We start from the raw sequence: 18,395 nt of genomic DNA, 5'->3' as shown, positions 1-18,395 counted from the left end.
AACATATGAGAATTAAAAAAAATATAGGCCTTGAATTTTAAAGACCACAAGAAGACAGGGCACACGGCAAATGAGGAGGTTCAGAGGGAGAAAAGGGAGTGGGAAATAATGGAATTATATTATAATCTCAAAAAAAATTTTGAACTAACTAAATAAACAGAAAAGCAACAACAACAAAACATTGACTTTGCTTCACATGATCCATCTTAAGCACAGCATCTGCCTACATTCAGAGACTTACATCCTTCAGGAGCTTACTCCATTGCTATTGTAACTTTGATTAAGTGCCTGACCTTTCCCTGTATTTCATAATCATATCAATCTTCAGAGCATCAAAATGGATATTTAAGATACCACCAACCTTCACTAAGAACATACAATGATAAAAGTTTTTTGAGGATCTCTCTCTCTGTCTCTCTCTGTCTGTCTGTCTGTCTCTCTCTCATCCTTATCGCTTTCTTCCTTTAATTTAAATTAACAGCCCATAATAATAAAAAGGGAGGGAAAAGACTTCTTTTTTTTGTACAGCACAACTATTAAATGTTTTTGTTTTTCTTCTTTCTGTAAAATAAACAATACTACCTATGAGTTCCTAAGTCTTTTGACTGAGCTTTCTAGTGATGTGACATTGGATTTAAAAGACTCTTAGAGTGGCTGCTAAAGATGTCAACAGGCAAGAGCAATCTATTCCATCACCTGTTCTGTTTTCCATTAGTTTCTTTGATACTAATTTGATACAAAAGACCCCCAGCCACATCTACCAAAACCATGATTTGTTTGTCTAGAGGTCCAAAACTGTCAAACTAAGAGTATCATAATAAAAGAGAAGATACCTCCTATAGTTCACCAATCTAATTAACATGACCACTCAGCTGAGAAAACTATCATACTAGCAAGTCAATTGTTAGGATTATTTCAGGTATTTTTAGATTAATGTCTTTAATAAAACTGGAACGGTGATGCTGATCTTTAGGGAAAGGTAATAAGGAGTTGTAACTGAAGAAAAATAGTCCTGTCAGTTCCCTGCTGCAGTCAATGTATGATAAATTTAACCAGAATGTGAGCAAATAAATTAATGGAATGTTTGACTTCTTAGTATAGAGGCTAAGAAAGACTTTTTTCTCCCACAATCTCTCAGGAAATTACATGTCTTTCATTAATGGAACTATTTTTCTAAATATGCCCAAATCTATTAACTGGTTGCTAAACAGTACTAAATTCATGATGACTGATCTTAAAGCTAAATTTTTCAAAAATCTGAGCTAATATTTAGCAATTTTCTTGTAGCTACTCTTTCTACACTGAATTAAATTTTGTGAGTAATGAAACTAGTAAAACAACATTCAATGGGATAAATGCAATGCTGATATATATATATGTATATATATATATAGTGTATAAAATAGAATGAACATGTAAATATCTCAAAAATTGGGAGAATGAGGAGATATATGAGTAATCATAGTTGAGATTTGACTTTTTTCTCTCTTTGACCTCCAGTCAAATCTATATTTTTTATATGTGTATCAGTTTTGATATGGTTTTGGAAAATAGTAGCATTTTTTATGGATAAAACATTATAGTCTAATGATATAATACAAAATACTATGATGGACACTTCACTAAGGAGAACGTGAGTATGCAAACTCTTACCCAACCCAAAATGAGCCATACAATTAAACTTCAACCTTTGAGTTCAAAGCTAATGAACTAAACTAAGAATATACATAACTAATTCCTGGTTCTGATTTGAGTTTTGAATAGGACAGGGCTCCATTTGGCTGTATAATCATCCATCATAATTCACTACCATTGCTGGATTCTAATGGCTCCCTTAGGGGAGGGGGTGAAAAGGCACTGCATCAATGGTACAGACACTGGGAGTCAGTTGAAGGCAAATAACAAACTCATATATTTAAAAATGGGGAAGAAGGCCTTATACCCTCCTCCCGGCACCCAGTCTTTGTCACAATCTGGTGGCATTTTATGGTCATCACTCATTGACTGAGCATGATCAGGAACTCTGACATTGATCAAGAACTCTAACAGTGACCAGGAACTCTGACGGTGACTATTGCTAGGCCCTCAGGCAGACTGCAGGTTGGCTCATATGGTCTGAGCCAATTTCTTCTACTCTATGGGTCTGTCCTACTACATATCCACCCTTTTATTCTATTACATGTGCACTCAGTAGGAGTCAGAGTTCTTTGCTCTGGCCTTGTTGACCCTGCGTCAGGGGGGCTCAGTAACTGGACTGTGCCTATCTTAGGTTGACTTCCCAAACAAGCTTGTATCCATCATTGACTATCAGCCCTCAAAGAGGGTCCATCCATGGGGAGTCACCCTGGATGGGGAGTGTCAGACAATAGCTTTTTGAATTTCAGAAAGCCATGAATGCATAACTTCCTGTAGAGGGGTATGTGTTGGATGTCTAAGAGCCATTAACAGCTGTAGAGTCGCCTTAGTGGCCATTCATTTTTGCTGGATGTGTTGTAAGAGACACTTAACAAGGAGAAAGTACTACCTGGCCAATCAAAACATAAGTGATAATCCAGGAAAGATCAAACAGCCTCTTTATATCATGCCAAACCTTATAAAAAAAAAATAAACAGTCAAAGGCCAAAACCTCTGCTCTTGTTTGATTTAATTGGAAAATTTCATTTGTTATCTATAATGGATAATATAGAAACTTAGCTGACTATGGGCCCTTAATATATTTAGCTAGCTTCAGGACTGCCAAACTAATGTTCCTCATCTCAAAAGGCATCATACAAAATGGAGAAAATCAAATATCCACAAGTCTTCAGCCTTTAGAGGGGCAATGAGAGCAAGAAAGGAGAATATATACATTATCCATCCTGGGTGATTTTCTCCTTGGTGGAAGGAAGCTGATCTGTGGCCAAGCACACATCTCTTGATGGGACCCATATTGGCATAGTGGCACTCTGAGGAAAAACACAAGCATACCCTCTCCTAGGGCTTAGCAGGAGGGCTGGAGGCTGCCATTGGAGGGAGATAGGATCTTTACATCTCACCAGGGGTAGGGGCATGTTCCCAGTGTTTGTAGGTCAGGCTGAGCCCCGTGTCATCAAAACTGAGAAAGTTTATATGGAAAAGGACTTTTGTTAAGGCCAGATGAGGATTTCTCCTATTTGCTGGCAAGATAGTCCTTGTCAATAGTTCCTTAAGAGATATGTTGGCACTTAACACATTGCCTTGTCCCTGTGGATTGTAGTCGATACTAGTGGTATGGGAAATCTTCTAGGACCCCAGAAAGTCATTTAATTGTTTAGAGGCATAGGCAGGGCCGTTGTCAGTCTTAAGTGCCCAAGGTACCTCCATAACTAACTTAAGGGCCTTGATAGCATTGATGGCCTTCTCCCCAGAAAGGGCGAGGGCACAAAAGAAGAACAGGCATGTATTATCACATGAACATATTTAAGATTGCCAAAGGGGGAATGATGTGTGACATCCATTTGCCAGATGGCATTAGGCAACAAGCCCTGGGGATCAACCCCTGCATGTTGAAGCCGTCCTTAGGGGGCAAGAGGAGTGCAAATGGCACATACCCAGGACAAATGTTTACATTGGGAAGCTAGTAATTCTGGGAGTAGTCTATGCACATTCTGTGGAGACAGATGGAACTGCTGTTGAAGAACCCTGACTTGCTCTAAGAGATCCATACTGGCTCTTAATAAGATGGTGCTATGACCTCATTTCCTCTAGCCAATATTCTCAGTGATTTGGAATGAGATCTAATATGGGACAGGTACCAATGCATAGTTCTCTGATTTAGGATATCTCGTGTGTCAACATGGAGCTGGCGTTGGGGGTCAGTAAGTCTTTGACTTGGGAAAAGGTGAGTACATAAACTGCCTGTACAGCATATTGGCTGTCAGAAAAAAAGTATTAAAGGGCTTGATCTGGCACTCTACTAGAACTTTTAGGAGGGTCAATAGTTCACCTGGTTGAACAGAACAGGGGTAGGGATAACATATGTAACATCTTTGGAGCCAGGATGTTGGATAAGAACATCATATCTGTTTATATTGGAATCTGAAAAGGCCAGAGTGGTGTGAGGGATGAGAGTGGAGAGGTGGGACTGCATGGGGCTGTATCTGTATTGGAAGTGTGGGGAATTCAGCTAAGATCTTGTTTTTTATCAAATGATTGTCAATAGTTCCTGTGAAACCTGCAACCATTTCTTGGAATGAGATAAAATCTGCCCAGAGGGACTGGGTATTCTTTAAATAAAAGAGGAAGACAAGCTTATCTGGCTCTCATGCATATGTTCTCCCTGCCAGCATCCATGCCTTAAGGCTGAGTTGGAAGGACTGGTCAAACTTAGAAGTGATCTTGTGCATGTCAAAATGTGCTTAATGTACCCATAGAAAGGGCCCAGATTGTCATAATACTCCCAAGAATCCTCTGAGTGTCCCAAGGATCATTACCAATAAGGGCCTTAGGGGATCATGGTGTTGCAGACTGGAGGTAGCTAGAATGGCCAAAACCTTTTATAGCAACTCTTTAGCTTCTCAGGAAGCCTAACCATAGTGGAAGAACAGGTGAGGCCCTCCAACAATGAAAATAGGTGTCTCATCTCTTGGTCAGGGATGGGTAAGAAAGGCTTAAGCCAATTAACCATGCTACATAATTGTTCTAATTCTGATAGTGAGTACAATTCCTTCATTTTTCAATTTAAAGGAAAGTGGGCAGACCTTCTTAGCAATGGAAAGCCTAAAAAGGCAAATGGGGGTACCATTTGGACCTTATCTGGAGCCACCATTAGATGTAACAATGCAAGATCTTCTAATACTCCCTTGGCAGTCTTTTGCAGTAAGGCTGCATCTGGGTGGGCCAGGAGGAGATCATCTATATAATGGATCAAAAGAACATCCCTGGGGACACTGATCAAAGCTTGAGAAACATATAATTGGCAAATAGTGTGGCTATTCTTCATTCCTTTTGGCAAAACAGTTCATTAATATCTCTTAGCTGGTTTATACATATTAGGTTCCCACAGAGTAAAGTCAAAATGGTCTCAATCTTGTAGGGTGAGAGGAATTTGAAAAATCAATCCCTAATATCTAAAATTAATACACAAGAAGGTAGAGGAATAGCCTAGAGTTGGGGAGGCTTGGTTATGTAGACTGTACTTTTTCCATTTGACCATTAATTACATAAAGAGATTGCAGGAGATGGTAGTGTCCCTATTTCTTGGGAATAACAAATATGACTCTATTATGTTTACTTGTGGATGGTTCTATGTGCCCCATCTTTAGCTGTTCTGCAACTAATTCCTTTAGAATTGGCTGCTTGGGTTCAATTATAGGCCCCTGCTCCACCCATACTTCTTGATCTGAGAGCCACATCAATGAAATGGGGCTGAGGGCTCAATTGCAGTAGATCTCATGGGACAATGGCCCTTAGAATTGGGGGTACAGATCTCATGCATGGTTGCGGACTACAAGACCCACCTTTTCATGGACCTCCATGTCATCATAAAAGGCCCTGTCATTTGTAGTTAGGACAAAACCTATATCCTCCAAAATATTTCTGTCCCACATGTTCCTAGGTACAGTGGAAATGATAGGGTGAATGGTTCCCCAATTGCCATCAAGATCCTTCCAATGGACTGAATAGGTGGTCATCTTAGAATCTTGCTGGCCTTCCATATCACTGATGGGGGGCGGTTAAACTTCCAATGAGGGAAGCGACACACCTCAGTCTTGGTTAAAAAGCATGCACACCCATGTCAACCAACTCTTTGACAGCTTGTCCATCAAGATAGATGGTTAGCATTGGAGCGTGCAGAAAGATGGGCATTGTCCAATAGATTCTTGTATTACCAAAGCCTCCTCCTACTGGCAGGCTGAGGATTGCTCCACCTGGAGTTTAAAGGGGTTTTTGTTTCAGCAGGCTGTGACCTGCAATCCTTTGCCCAATGAAATCCTTTATTGAATCTGGGGCATCGAGTTCTAGATTTTGCCTGAGGGCAGTCAAGCCACAAATGGCCTTCTTTGCCACATCCCCAGCAAGTTCTGTCTACCTGATGACCCTTAGGGGTGTCATTAGCATGCTGTCTGTCAGCAAGGAAAGCATCCAGCCAGGGAGGCAGTGAGACCTGCGATGGGATCGGTACTGGGGTTGAGATCTCTGGTGGCCTGCACCCATTTATGTATGTCCTTTTAATCTTTAACAATTACTGATACCAGAAATTGATACACTGTTGTCTAAGTTAATTTAATATGCAACTACAACATATGCTTACCAGCTTTTTAAAGACTTATCTGCCTAGAAATAACAAACATCAAGAGAGCTAGACATCATGGTCATGGAAGCAAGGAGAGGAGCAGAAGACAAGCAAACTAGATGTTTAAACATCACCTTGTACAGGTCCTCTGTTGTAAACTCTATCTGGTTTTGGCTTAATGAAGATGACATCATGTCTTCTTAAAAAAAGCATGGAGATGAGAGGATTGGGAGGAAATGTGAGGGAGTAGGAGGAGAGAGAGAGAGAGATGATGCTATTTTACTATGTGAATATATGAAAATCTCAACAATAAAAGAAAAACATTTAAAGAAAATGACTTTAGACATAAGAGAAGTCATAAGAAAAGTGTGAGTGAATTTTATGGGATTTATAATGTTTTCAAAAGAAAGCTAGTATACAATGCAATATATAATCTGTTCATATAACCTTGAAATGTTCAATGTAATGGTAGTTAAGTTAATGAGTGTTAGGCACATGGGAAATTAGTTTATTAGAGCACCTTCTGCATGTGTGATACTAGATCACAGCAATTGCTGTGTTTCTCCAAGGACCTACTTTATTTCACTTTTGAAGAAAGTTCAAATTAAAATCTAATGTGAGTTGTTAGGAGAGTAAGAATTCAATTTACTTTGAAAATTTCTCTGACACCAAAATATCCTCTTTTCTTAAATTCTTGCTTTGTGCTAAAGATGAATGATAATAATGAACAGCATGGCATTGGATTTGCTTTGGAGATTACCATGAAAACCATCTGAAAGCAGTGTGTCTTCTAATTAATTCACTGGTAGGGGGCAAGTGAGTGAATCCTTCTACTAAATAGCTCAATTTGTACTTTTCTGTAAAGACCTCACAATGTACACATTTTATTCATTAATCTATTTGTTTCTGAGACAATCACTTGTTCATATAGACTGAGATATCTTTGAACTCTTTATTCTAGGCTGGCATCAAATAATCTTGCCTCAGGCTCTGTTCTCTAGTACTAAGAGGATAGCTTTGTACAATTGCTCCTGTCTTTGTTGTGTTTTTTCATAATTGCGCAATCTTCCAGTGTAACCTTGAACTATAAGCATGCATACTCATGACTGTAACTTGTCTCCATAGGTTGCTTTAGTGATAGTAGCACCAAGGAAAGAAAAAGCTAGGGTTTGGAAGATTTAGGAGATGTGTGCTTGTTTAACAGTTTCAGAATGTTATTTATGTAGATGTATCCACTGCAATAATCACTGAGCAGTCAGTCCTCTTATGATTTGTGTATTACCTACATATGTATTATATATCATGAATCAAATGTAGAAGAATTTAATACTAAAACAAGCATGAATCGGGGAAATGATAGAGTCAAATTATTCATTAAAATTCATCTGTAAAACACATGTTAGCCAAATAGCTCATGTTAGAGATTGTGAAGCTACAAGCTAGTACATTCTGACTCATAAGTTCACAAAAATCATCCTCTCTAGTGTTCAAGATTATCTGAAGCATATATGTATAGAAATAAATTAGGACACTTAGAACATAAGGAAATTACTGGTCCCTGTGCTGGTTAGTTTTTGTTTCTTTGTTTGTATATGAACTTTGCACAAACTTAGACCATCTGGGAAGAAGGAACCTCAGTCAAGAATATGCCTCCATTAGTTTGGCCTGTCGGCAAGTGATTAATGACTTGATTAATGACTGAGCGGGAGAGCCAAGGAAGGCTAAGGTGGACAGCAGCACCCATGCCAGATGGTTCTAGGTTATAATAAAGCAAACTGAACTAGGCATGAGGAAATGACAACACAGCTCCTTCCTGGCTTCTACTTCAGTTCTAACTGAAGGTTCCTGCCATGAACTCGTGACCTGATTTTCCAGTGATGAAATGTTATTGGGAGTTGTAAGACGAAATAAACTCTTTCCTCCCCAACTTACTTTTGGGTTAATTTTCTCACAGAAATTAAAAAAAAAATAAGCCTATGACAGTAACAAATTTTGCTTGCATGTATTCCACTGTAAGTGATAATGTATGGACTGAAGGTTATTATGCCACTCTTCTGCAAATCAAACTGCAAACATGCAACACTTGTGAAGATGTAACATTATATATACTGATGTTTCTGAATACGTGCATGTAGCCATACTTCAATGTTTCCTCTATACTTCATTGTATAATAGATAATTCATAATACCCAGTATATGTGTTTAGATCATAAAACATTTATCTAAAACCATATAATTAATCATAAATTTAATTTTATTAGTAATTTTCCAAATTTTGATTCATTACTTTATTATTCTTTTTTGGAGAGATGGAAGATTAATTTGAATTTTAATTAGTTTTTGCAAATTAAAATGATGTTTAAAATTTTCCTGTGATCAGTTTGCTCCTCTACTGATTCTGCAGCTAATTCCCAGAATCAGTTTCCAAGTAGTGAAATGTGAGTACACAGACTTTTATTACATGATTATATTATTTTATTTCATGATTCTTTCCATTGAGTAACTTTAGAAGTGTTTTTGTTAATTACAATAACTTGATATTTTCTAATTAAAAATTTAAGTATTATGCAAAAATCTGCAGTTATAAACTATCATTTGCATTTTAAGTAGTTAAAATTTGGATTAATATACATATAAAGTCTTGGAAGCCTACAGAAAATCTTTTACTCACATGCATTAGGAGCTAACTTCTTTTAGCACTGTCCTTTTTTTTTACTTTATCAGAGAACTGGACAGGGTTTTTTACAGTATGTATCATATACTGTTGAAAAGAAGCAATTGAGAAAAATGTTGTTAGTGATTCAGTCTGCTGCTCTCATCCTGGCTATAGTGCAGGATGATACACATAGCATTGTAATATGAATGAAGGAAACTGATACCAGTCTTAAAAGGAGTCAAAATGGCTAGAATTTGTGGTGCAAATGACCAAAGACAAGATCATTCCAAAGAGAAGGGATTGAAACTTGTGGAGTTCTGTAGCGTTAAGAAAGCCATAGAACAAGTGCTGCTCTGTACTTGATTTTAACAAAGCTTACAGTTAATTCTTGCAAGAATCAATTTCATTTATAAATTAACTGTATATATATATATACACACATATATATAACTATATATATATATACAGGGTCAATACAATTTAAAGCACTACAATAAATGAAGTATATAACAGGTTCAATAGAAATATTTAGCATCTAATAAACCTGACAGACAAAAATACAGCAAAAACTATGATGTATAAATATTTTTAAAGTTATGTAGAAATTCCATAAATAAAAGAATTAGCAAACAATATACTTAGGGAACTGATTCCGGACCGTGTGGATGTGTTCAAATGTCAAGAGAAAATAAGACAAATTGAAGGAAGAAATAACGTATTTTAAAATACTGATATGATTTTAATTTGTGTGTGGTGGTGAGAAACCCTATGACTATAGAATTTATGAGGGTAAATTATGGATTGCAAGTTCAAGATAAGCCTAGGTTGCATAGGCTGTGTGTAAATAAATATATAAGTAAAAGTATTATATATAATAAATAATAAATATAAATGAAAATATGATATATACTTGGTGAAATGAAAATTATACTGATTAGAATTAGTAGGATATTCAATAATGCAGGGAAAATATTTTCTTGGAGGTATAGGTATATGAACTATTAGAATTGATCCCAGACAAAACTGACAACAATGGAAATCATCTGACATATTGGATAATATCAAGGAACAAAGCATGAAATATTGATATTGATGGTAATAGAGAACACTGGGAAAAGAATATTGGCATTTTGTATGTTTGTACAATTTCAGAATCACATCCAAGAAGATAAATGAGTTCCAAGCAAAAATTAAATAAAGCACACCAGGGGAAATAATAATCATGTGGAGGAAAACAGCCTTCAAAGCTTTTAGGGAATTGAGTGAAAACATTACTAGGAGAAGTGAGTAGAACAACATTCTACTCTAAATCTTTAGGAAAGAGAAGACAATGACACCCAGCATCTTTAAAGTGCTCAGAGATAAAAGACTACTAGCAACTAAGAGTTATCAAAGCAGCGTGGGCACAATCGCATAAAGGCTAGCAGACAAAGCATGCTAGTAAGGTGCAGGATGTGCCTACAGCATGCATAAATTCCCTTCATAATAAAGGCAAAGAGAGTTGCCTAAAAATTAGAAGCCTAGAGAATTAAGCCACATTTAAAAATTCTAAGACATGGTGAAGATTTTTTTCCAGAAGGAAAGGAATGCTACCAGATAAAAATATTTATTTACACAGAATAATTAATAATGCCAAGGTAGTAAATGTGAGAGTGCATGTTAAAAGCAATAATTCTCATTTCTTTATCCTTTTAATGAACCGATTCTTAAAACTAATTATTTAATTTCTAAAATCTGTTATGACCAGAAAATCTTATTATTTCTAGGTGTATTTTATAGTCATTACTATTTTAGTTTCTCTAATCACCTACTGTTATGTTGTGTCCATCAGAGAAGTTGTCCCTTTATGGACAATGAGTGGCCATCTATGCATCTCAGACAAGCTTTTTTTCTCCTTTCAGTTATATAAAAGCAAAGATGATTATTTCAATTCTACCTGATTTATATACACAATGTCAGCTGGGTTATAATCGGTTTCTTTTTCATTTGATTTTGCTTCCTGATGTAGGTTTTTTTAATATGAAAAAGTTTTAAAAAGAAATTATTTGATAACATTTCTATTGGAATTCCAGTGGGAACATAAACAGAACAGAACATTATTTCAATATGATCGTTATCTTAATATAAAACAAACTTGTGAAAATTTACTATAACAATATTGGTCCCTCATTGCCTATCCACAGAATTCAAATATACTGCATATAAGTTCTATAAATTATAAATTTTTACATACTTTGTTTTGCAAATTGTTTACATGTTTGAAGACCAAAGCCATGTTTTCATACTGTTTTTAATCTTTCAATATTTCCTGTTGTTTTTGTTATTATGACTTGATATCCCTTCTGATCTCAAACTGGTCTTGAGCTAATGCTCTCTCTGTCTTGATCCTGAGATTTTTAGGAGTGTACCACCCATTCCTTGCTCTTTAATATCTCTTAATGCAAACAGCATATGTCTGTAAGATTGTTTTCAGCTTTCTTTAAGGGTAAAGTGTGAAGACATGACCATTTGTGTGCTTGCTTACTAGTGTGGTTCTTAGCTTTTTGTGTCATCTTACATTCCTTTGGAAAACCCTGTTGTGTTTACCATTCAGTTTTATATTCGTGTGTTTCTAAATATAAACAGAGGGATTCTTTGGAAATATTAGAAATACTTCCAGAACAATTTTGCTCTTAAAATACATAAGCATTAAAATGGAAAATACTCAGGAATTAGAATAATCTGTACACAATAGTTGTATCTCATCCACATGAAGTGGGTGTTCATCGCCCATCTGTTGAATTCTAATACTGACATTTAAATAGCATGGCATCATTTTCTGAGGTCATTTATATTGACATTGGAAATCACTGGCATATGTACTGGCTCAGGAAAAAGGTTTTGTTTATAATTACTGAAAAGATAATCAACATGTTCGTTCCTAGTGTGACATTCCTGACCTAATCTTCTTAGTTTATTTATAGACAGCAATGTGGCTTGTATCTCTATTTGACAATTTATGCCAATATTTTTTATTGTCAAAATTGAGAGTATTTCATATATTCTTTCCAACTTTTAATAATAACAACATAACTGATAAAATTATGAAAGTATGACTTACTAATCTGTTGATATGTAAATTTGACATTCACTTCAAAGTTTGTATCCTTCAATCTTAGATCCCATCAAGGTTTTTGTAAATGAGCAGGGGAAATAGAAATTTAGTAATGTGCTCACTTAGTTTTTAATCTTAGTAAATCTTCATCATGCTTCTTATTTATGCACTTCATAGTGATTACCTGTTAAGGTGATGACTTTTCTGAATTGTTTATAGGATTTTTTAAAAGACATACTCATGAGTTTGTGAAATGTACAGACTCTGTCCTTTGTAATTCTGGAATTGCATATACAAGCAACTTACCAATTTTAACCCTTTGTGCATAAAAAAACTGAGTTTGTTTACTTTATGAGGGTTAAAAGTCACATTAAATATGATTTATTTAATTGGACTAGTAAGTCTTTATTCTGTGAAAATATTTACATTGATTGGATGACCATTACAATTCTTAAGAAAGTCTTATTTAAAACCTAACTACCAGAGGAAACCAAACTCTTATTTTATTACTGTAACTTTAAATAATCAATAAATAGTAAAGATATATGGATAGTAAACATGTCAAAATATGATCAACATTATGAAGTTTATGAATGCAAATTAAAATGTTCTACCACTTACACACACTCAGATTGACTAAAATTATAAAGATTAAGCATCCTCAATTAACAATGCACAGTCTAAGTCCATCTATTTTTGTGCAAAATTTTAACTTCATTTTTCTTCAGAACTGAATAGTATTCCAATATATACATACCAAATTTTCATTATCTGTTGGTGAACAATGAGGTTGTTTCCAATTCTTTGTTACAGTAAGTAAAACAGCAATAAACAAGTTGGTAAAATATCTCTGTGGTAGGGTATGGAATTCTCTGGGTTTATGATTAGGAATGAAATGGCTGAGTCATATTGTAGTTCTACTTTTTTAAGAGAAAAAAGGATATTATAAGAACTGCAACTTTATTTAAATTTGTATTTATAAGTTCAGGTCAATCAATGGCCCAAACCAAATAAACAGTTGATATTTATTACACATTATGTTATGTTATGGTATGGTATGATATGGTATGGTATGGCTCAGTGTCCTTGCATATTATTACCTATAATAACGAAATACTTATTGCCTACAACAACCTTGGCAAAAATCATGCTCTTCACTTTGTGCCTGGAATGTCAAGACACAGGAAGAAAATATCCAATGGGTAAGGAATGAACGGTCCATCTAACAACCTTTAGTTGTTGCATTGTAAATTCTACTAAATTGTCATGACTGATCCCAGAAATAACAAGCAGCATATATTTCTGTAGTGAATACCATCAACCACAAAAAATATCAAAATTTGTGGTAGACTCCTAATTGTTTTTTAATTAATGTATTTTTTATTAAAAACAGCTTTTTATTCATTTTATATACCAATCAAGGATCCCCCTCTTCTTTCCTACCCCTCCAGCCCTCATTCCTTCCTACAAGAAGGTAAGGCCTCCCATGGGAAGGTATATTTAGTAGAGGCAGGTCCAACCCACCCACCCCCCTCACCCCCGCCTCAGGGCTGTGTGAGGTGTCCCATCATAGGTTGTAGGCTCCAAAAAGCCTGCTCATGCACCGGGGATGGATGCTGATCCCACTGCCAGGGGGCTCCTTAAGCAGATCAAGCTATACAACCGTCTTGCTATGCAGAGGGCCTAGTCCAGTCTCATGCAGGCTCCACAGGTGTTGGTCTAAATTTCATGAGTTCCTACTAGTTTGGTTTGGTTTGTAGACTCCTACTAATTTATTGCTTAATAAAGTGACATCAGTTTCACGACTCCTTCTTCTATAAAAATGCTGAGGAATTAGCTCTAACACTGACAAATAAGGTTACATGCAATTAAAAGTGTATTCACAGAAATACAAACAAACAAAAACAAAAGAACAAAGACAAAACAAACAAACAAAACACCTGCCAGCAGAGTGAACATTCAGCCTATAGAATGGGTGAAAGTCTTTTTCAGCTATACTTCACACATGGGTTAGTATCTAGAATACAAAGGAGGCAGCAAAAAATACACTCTAAAACAATAAAATTCCTAATTAATAAATGAACTGACAGTTTTAAAACAGAAAAGAAAATAATAAACATAATTTGAAAGTGTTCAACATCATTAGCCATTATATAAATGTAAATTAAAATTACTTTGACATTCCATCTCGTACAGTCAGAACAGCTGTCATCAAGAAAACAAATAAAAAAATCAGTGCTGAAAAGGAGTTCAGGAAAGGTAAAACCTTACCTGTTCTTGGTAATAAGTATAGCTGTGCAGTCACTGTAGAAATCTGTAAGAAGATATCTCAAAAAAACTAAAGTATGGCCTGCCTAGTTTCTAGTGTCCTCCTCACTCACTTTGTTTGGTGTCTTACACATCTTGCTGAAAATACCTTTCATTTTATTGGAGAGGTTGACGTTATGTTTCAGTGGCTATTAGAAATGCAATTGTTTTCCTGATGTCTTCTTTAGAATGATTGTCAGTAGTATATAGAACAGGTATTGAGTTTTTCTTAATTTTTTGTTTTTGAGACAGAGCCTCTCTGTGTGGCCCTGAATATCCTAGAACTCTCTCTGTAGAGCAGGTTGGCCTTGAACTTATAAAGGTCTGCCTGCCTCTACCTCCCAAGTGCTAAGATTAGAGGCATGGGATACCACCACCAAATGGGTATTGATTTTGTATGTGTTATTATTAGGTCCTGCTACTGTGATGAAAATGTTATCAACTTGAACAGCTATGTGTGTCTAGGTATTTTTGTTTGTGTGTTATGTGTGTAAGTGTCTGTGTGTTTGTGTGTGTATGTATGTGTGTTTGTGAGTGAGCATGTGTATGTTTGTGTGTGTGTGTGCATGGTATTTTAGATTTCTTAGATACAATCACATCATCTTCAAGTATACATACTTTGATGTATTTCCCTATCTTATCCCTTTTATTTTCTTCCCTTGTCTTACTGCTTTAAGCAAGATTTCAAGCACAACTTTGAATAGAAAAGGACAAAATAAATAATCCTGTTTTCTATTTGCTCAGTTACAGTAGTTTTAATACTAGAATTAACACAAAACTGTCAAAGTAGAGGTAAACTTGTGACATATATATAGATACCTCCCTCTTTTAAAAATTATTCTCTTATTCTCCCCCAATGATATTGAAGTATTTTAATCAAACACTAGCAGTAATGTAAATTTTAACCTTAATATTTGGAAGGGATTCATTGTTTCCTTTCATAAGCATCACATCATGGAATAGCTTACAGATTCTGATTGTTCTTAAGGAGGTCTGGTGGGAGTCCAACTTCTGGCTTCAAGGTCTATTTATTTAGGTTCTCAGCCAAGTATGTAAAGAATAGATTTCAGAAAAAGTGAGAATGAGAAGGAATGAAAGTGGAAAATTAGTGTGTGTTAATGCTTATTGATAGACAGTTGCCAGATAACTAGACACACAGTTAAATTTGGATTTCAGTAAGTTTCAAATACTTTCTAATATAAATAGATGTCAAATTTTTCAAGGGGCAATTGTATTAGTAAAACATATTTTATGGGCTGGAGAGGTGGCTTAAAGGTTAAGTGCCCTGGCTGTTCTTCCAGATGTCCTGAGTTCAATTCCCAGCAACAACATGGTAGCTCACAACCCTCTGTAATGAAATCTGGTACCCTCTTCTGACCTGCAAACAGAACACTGTATACATAATAAATAAAGAAATCTGTAAAACATATTTCTTGTTTGCCTAAAATTCAAATCCAGTGGCATTTTATAATTTTGGTTTGGCAAATCTGGTGAGCTATATCTTGAGAAGTCATGTGGGGTGTGTCTTAAAGTCTTTCATGGAGAGAACAGAGAAGCTGACTTCTCCCTATAACAGTGAGGGCTGCCTGGGTGCACTCTGTATTCCTTCTCCTTCCCAATATCACCCACCCATACCTGCCCACATCAGCAAGGTCTGGGGAGATGCTAGAGAACTTACCATCAGACCGTGCACAGCCAAGAGTAAGGGGTAACATTAATATCTAGCCATGCAGTCAATGCAGGAAAGCAATTTCACCCAATGAAGGATGCTGTGTGCTCTTTCTCTTCTGATCAGAAACACCTCCCTTGGGAAAGGAACGTTTTTCCTAATGACCTGATAGCTGTTCAATTAAAAATTTTTGAAGTTAAAATATAATCATGTCATTTCCTCCTTTCCCTTACCTCCCTCCAACCCTTCCCATGCACATATACTTACATATACATATTCTTAAATATATAAATAAAACCTGGTCAGTACGTATAAAGTTACTTGTATGTATATGATTTCATGGATGACTACTTAGTATTAGAAAACCTATTGCTGTGATTTCCCCTGGAAAGAAAATTTCTCCACCTCTCAGTATTCTTTAGTAATCTGTATTTCTTTGTCTGGGTTCCCAAGAGAATTTCACCTTTCATGCTAGCATGTCTTTAAATATCTTCTACTTTCAGGTCTTGTTTAGGCAGACATAAGACTTGATAAGACTTCTCTTGCTGGCCGCAAGAATATATTATAGAGATTCAGTTGTGTATTAAAGCTATACCTAGAAATTTCAAGGCATTTTTTCTAGTGGGAAGCCATTTTTCATGAAATATTTGGTGTTATTCAGCTTTAATATTCAGCTGCTCCTCTTTATGAATTTCTTGTGCTCATAATTTCCATAGAGCGTGTATGTATGAGCATCCTGCTCAGGCCAGTACTTGGATAAAGTCAGTAGGCAGAGCCTTCTGCCTCTGAGCTCCTAACTCCCTTTTTTAGCGTTTGAATTGGGTATCTGTCTTTTTCAATTATTTGCTTTTAACTACATCCAAAAATAGGGCCAGCCCCAAAACAAAACAGAACAGCTACCAGACCACCTGCTAGGTGCCTGAAGCCCCTAAACTAGGTAAAAGGTCCTTTCGGAGACAACCTGGCTCCCAGGCCAAGTGTCTGGCCCCCTAGGTGCATAGCTTTGCTTCCTGTGCAAATCAAGTTCAGATTTCCCCCATCCCACACCCCACACCCCCATTTCTTACTGCCCCAGAGCAACTTCCTCTCACCAGGTACTTGAAGCTGTGATGCAGATTGACTAGCTATCAGTACTCCTCCCCCATCCTGTCAGAAAACTGGTAGCAGAGAAAAATAGGGCAGTTTTATTTTTGGTGACTTACAGATTTCTTTACCCTATCACCTGCAAGTTTGTAGTTTGGGCACATTCATGATAACTCGCAATGTTTTAACCTAACCACAGTAAGGATATATTTTTAGCACATAAATTCCTTCTCTGATTTATTCCAGCTCCTATCCAACTCCACCCTTGTTCTCTCTCCCTTTTTGGGTTGCAAATGAAGTTGCCAGGAAGCTTCTGGTGGAGACCTTGCAATTCTTATGTTGTATTGTAAACATGAAGGTGATGTTGTTTTCTGAAAGATATAGACCCTTCCCAAGAGAACCAGGCAGAATTACGGTGGCAGACGAATAAACCAGTTGGATGAAAGAGTTCCATGTATCTAGATTCATTCACCTACCATTGATAGCATCTCTCCTGGGCCCCTGGGAAGGAAATTAAGAGGCTGGACCTCAAATTTCTGAAAGACTTCTTGTGTGCACCATATCTAACATTCTAGGAAACAAAATCTCACAGCAAATTTCCGGTTCCTCTGCTTTGTACAATGGCCTGCATTCTTCCACTATGGTCTGTGAACCTTAGGTGCAGGAATTGCACCATAAATATATCAATTGTGGATAGGTCACTTGTTCTCTACAGATTTTTTTCGGTTGTGGTTTTCTGTAACGGTATCAGTCAGTTGGAAAGAGAGGCTTCTTTGATGAGTGATGAGAACTATTATATTGGTATAAGAATAAAAATGTAAAATACAGTTAGAAATTATTCTAGTTAATTAAAATGATAGTTATAGGTTCTCTTTTAAGTTCCATGACTTTGCTGGCCCCCAGTCGTTGGCTAGGTTTCCAATATCAGGCACGATTTTCTTCTTTTTGAGAGGGTATTAAGTCCAATTAGAGGACTGCTGGTTACAGTGAAGGTATGTGCCACATTGAATCCTTACTTAGGTTTATACTGGATTGGTCACTGTTATGCTTCATAGACATCATAGCTTGAGTAGGCCTATTGCTTGCCTTCCTTGCTTGGAAGATTGTGTAACATCTTCTATAGCGATAATGCCCGAGCTACCACCACCCGTTCACCATGTCCGAGCAAGGGGCTGTGGATTGAAAAAACAGAGACAAAGTCAGCGAGTCATTCACCACAGCAGAATGCCCAATACCGTTTATTGAAAGAGGGAGGAGGCCTTAAATACAGTCTTACATCACAATGGGAGAGCCTCAGGGCAGAAGTTAGCTACTGAATGTTCTACATTCTTGC

This window comes from Peromyscus californicus, unplaced genomic scaffold (genome assembly GCF_007827085.1).
Source record: "Peromyscus californicus insignis strain IS unplaced genomic scaffold, ASM782708v3 Scaffold_1__1_contigs__length_55948999, whole genome shotgun sequence".
NCBI lineage: Eukaryota > Metazoa > Chordata > Mammalia > Rodentia > Cricetidae > Peromyscus > Peromyscus californicus.
The sequence above is the reverse complement of the archived record's forward strand: the minus strand, read 5'-3'. Positions refer to the sequence as shown.